At 40.8% G+C, this 4,023-nt stretch overlaps 1 pseudogene across 1 annotated transcript in view; it reads left to right on the top strand.

Annotated features, from left to right (window-relative positions):
- The window catches only part of LOC105808736, a 32,456-nt pseudogene extending 28,956 nt beyond the window's left edge, over positions 1-3,500 (top strand). Inside the window, exon 2 of the transcript XR_001137398.1 lies at positions 2,745-3,500. The product of XR_001137398.1 is annotated as an inositol polyphosphate 1-phosphatase-like (transcript). The remainder of the gene's footprint in view (positions 1-2,744) is intronic.
- The last annotated feature ends 523 nt before the right edge of the window (positions 3,501-4,023 follow it).

Raw genomic sequence — 4,023 nt, forward strand, 5'->3', positions numbered from 1 at the left:
TGAAAAACGGTGATTTTCTGAAAACCTCATTTCAAAGTTCATAATTTCATTTGTTTGGTTCCTTTACTTTTTTCTGTTTTTAAATTCTTCTAGGCAATGGCAAAAAGACTTAAGCAGTCTATTTATCTCTGCCACAACGTGGTGAAAATTTTATATTTTGAATCATTTCCCAACTTTCCTGAGGAATAATTAGAGGAGACTTTGTGCTTCTGACAGAAATAATAACTCTTTTTAAAAATACTTTTGATTAAAGACCCTTCAGATATCAACTCAATGTATCCGAAGCAAAGCCTAATCATGTCCAAAGTGTTTTGCTAACATAATTGTGTTTGCGGACCTGGCTACAGAGGTGATCTTGGTACTGCTACGGCAACATCGAGGCTATGCTCTTTACTATGTGATTATGTTTATACATTTTAATGGCAAACCACAATGAATGTGCATAAACATCTATGAAATTCAGCCTTGTAGGGTGCAAGAGTTAAAGGTAGGGAATTGTAACGTTAAATACCTTATCTTAAAGATGAAGAAATAGACAACCATAAAAGAAATATGATTCAATTAAAATTATTGTCAAGCCTAGGACATGATGGGTATCCTGAATCACAGGAGAAAAGTGTGCATTGTAAAAGAATTAATAATGTATAGAATCACATTTCTAAAACTTGTATTTTATGAGCAGAATTGTAACCTATGTTATGTATACATCGGTATGTTTTGTAAATAAACATCTGTTTTCAAGCAGTATCAGGAAATATGATCATCTGGGTATTTGCAGGGAAGGTAGGATGCTGCCCCCAGTTTGCCAGTGCACTGTTCAATGCCTTGGGAGTGGTAGTTTATCTGAAAGGAGGTAAACACTTCTTTCCTGAAAACATCCTATTGACTTGTGAGCCGTTCATATAAGCTGATCCTTATTCAAAATGGCTTCCCTCTATATTCTGCCTATTCTCTGGTACAACTTAGAAGAGAGAGAATAAGATCTAGAATTGCTACACTTTCTAGATGCTATTGACCTCTAGGGATGCCAAACTCCAGAGGCAGCACTTCTCAATCACCAGTTTGTCCCATGGTCAGTCATCCAAGCCTAATGCATTGGTTTCCATGTTGCCTGTAACAGGTGATTGAGTTCTCATAACCTATGCTGTTTAAATCCCCTCCCTATTCCCTTTCCTTTAGACTCTGATTTGCTTCAGACTCATTCCTGGGCTGATGCTTCATCCTTAATCCTTAAACCACATTCCCTTTTGCCCTGGGTGTCAAGTGCCATAACCACCCTGGAGGTTCAGAAGCTCCTATTAGTTGAAAGTGTCCCATACTAGTTTTCTTCTCTCCCTTCTTCAAAACTTGTGTTTTATCCCAGTTTCTCTGACACCTTCTCCGAGGAGCTAGTAAACTAGGCTGGTGACATCTGTTTTATAGCTTAGTGTGCTCTCCTAGACATTTTGAGTTCTAAAGTAACCATTTCCTGGGCTCCTCCTTTTCGCTAGATGCTTTAATTATGTTATTTTAATTGTTCCTGTTGACAACCCTACAAGGTAGCTGTTATTATTACCATCCTATACAAGTGGGAAAATTGGGGGTCAAGGAAGTCGAATATCTTGCCAAGGCTGAGGGATGAGTAAGGAACACAGTCAGCGTTTGAACTCAGAGTTGTCTGACTCCAAAGGCCAGGCTCCTCTTATTTTCACTATAAATCCTGTCTTTTATTCAATTCAAAGAACACTTCAGATGCTGGTAATTTAAAAAATTACCAGTTTGGGGATTCCAGGCATAGGAAGAAGTCTCGTAAGGGAGGTATTTTGATTCATGGGGCTCTTTACACATTTTGAATATAAAACTAGCCCACCCTCCCAATGCAGATCCTGCTTTCCAAGTTTATAGCTAATCATCACTCCCACGTTAACCTTAATTATTTCTGCCTCTTATTAACCCTGCAAGATGACCTAACACACCTATTGTCAGAAGTGCTGTAGGAAAGACACATGTGATTCTCAGTATCCTTTATGACAATTCAGGGTAAACATAAGAGTTCTCACCAGTGGCCTGGGTCATGGTTGCCATTCTTTTCACACCCTTGCGAAAGCCCAATGGGTGTTTGAATAAGTTTACATGTGTGACAAGTAACCTTTTTGACACCTGCTTTGAGATTATTAGCCAACTTCTTTGGCACAAAATGTTCATCCCCACTAAAGAATAAAGTTCATTCCCTCCACACTCTCTACTCAGTATTTCATCAGCAGGCACATGACATTTCGACGCTTCCGTGTTCTGATACGGCTGCTTTAATGTCAAGGACATTGTGCTGAGGCTGTTTTGACCCAGCCATGAGAATATTTTGATCTAGCTTTAAAAACACTTTTTAAAAGTAGTAATGTATACTCATCCTTAATTCATATTATTCTGCTATTTTGTTACTCCAAAGTTGAAATTTCTGACTCCAACTCCCTGTGACAAATTTCTTAGGTGTGGATATGTGGACTAGAAAATCCTTCTGCCTTACAGTCCTCAATTACTAAAACAATGAAGGGTCTCCCAGTTTTAGACAGCGGTATAAAAACATCTCTTCTCGCCTCTCCATTTTGAATCCAACCAAAAATAACTAGGAGAATAGAAGACAAATACATTTCTCCTCCACTGAGAACATGAAACATCCACAAACCCAAACCTCACAAATGAAGATAAGCAGCTAAGTGCACTAAAAACTGAATCTGAGAGAGGGAGCCTGCCACCTGCCTCTGCAGATTTGGGGCAAAGGCTCTGAGTGCTACTGGGGCCTTTCTTACATGGGGACCAACATCGATTCACCGCAGCACGCCACCTCTGAAAGAAGCGGCAGCGAGACTCAGCCTGGAAACACCGGCTCTGAAGCAGAATTCTCCCCCCATTTTTCAGCAGTCATTACTACAAGCGAAAAGGAGACTATCAAAGCCGCATTGTCACATGTGTGTGTGTGTGTGGAGATAGCATATTTGGGGCAGCCGGGGCTGGTTACAAGAGTCTCTGTGTTGTCCAAGGCCTTGTTGACATTTACATCTTTTCAGAAGATACCACATTCAAGCGGGACTCTTGTGCTGCTCATGCCACACTGCGGGCCATGGGTGGGGGAATAGTAGACTTGAAAGAATGCTTAGAAAGAAATCCTGAAATGGAGCTTGATTTGCCACAGTTGGTGTACCACGTGGAAAACAAGGGCCCTACTGGGGTGGATCGGTGGGCCACCAAGAGAGGACTGATTGCATACAGATCCAGGAAGCGGCTAGAGACATTCCTGAGTCTCCTCATCCAAAACCTGGAACCTGCAGAGACAGAGACATAGCTGGACTCAACCTCAGTATACGTATAAATGGAACTGTGAAACTACTTCCCATTATCTCTGTCTTTTGAAGATAGCTTTGTCCTATTGCTGGTAACATTCACCTTCCTCTCTGAGGAGCATTTTTCCATTATGTGTTCATAATAATGTTAACTTCAATAAATTAATATTCATGCAGCAAAAATGGGGCCATGGGCAGGCTGTGAGAACTTCCCTGATCCCTGTTTGAAATCTAGGAGGGGCAAGAGAGGTGGGGCTGCAAAAAGAAAGATAAAGACCTGGCATCTTAGCACGAAGCAGGCAACTATGCAGCTTACAAGTGAAGAAATGGCAGGTCCTGTGCAGCTGGTCGAGACTGGACCCACCTAGGACTGGAAACTGAGCTAGGATGACTCCCGGCCCAGAGTAGAATTAAATCCCTGGTGTAGAATGTGGATGATAAAATATTCAGAGATAACAGACCAACAAAGTCTAAGCAGCCTGCTACTCCGGAGCATCCTCTGATTCCTCTCCAACTCTACTCTCCTGGAAATAGCTGATCCAGGACAGGCAACCTCATTCAAACTTGAGAAGCAATAATTAAAAACAAACAAACCAATAAAAAAGAAAAAAAAAACTGGTTTAAGGCTTAAGGAAAAATGTTTCAAGAAAAAAGAAGGAAATAAACATGATAAGCAGACTAAGATGCACATTATCTGAATTGATTT

The sequence above is a fragment of the Propithecus coquereli genome, unplaced genomic scaffold (assembly GCF_000956105.1).
Source record: "Propithecus coquereli isolate 6110/MARCELLA unplaced genomic scaffold, Pcoq_1.0 Scaffold18, whole genome shotgun sequence".
Lineage (NCBI taxonomy): Eukaryota > Metazoa > Chordata > Mammalia > Primates > Indriidae > Propithecus > Propithecus coquereli.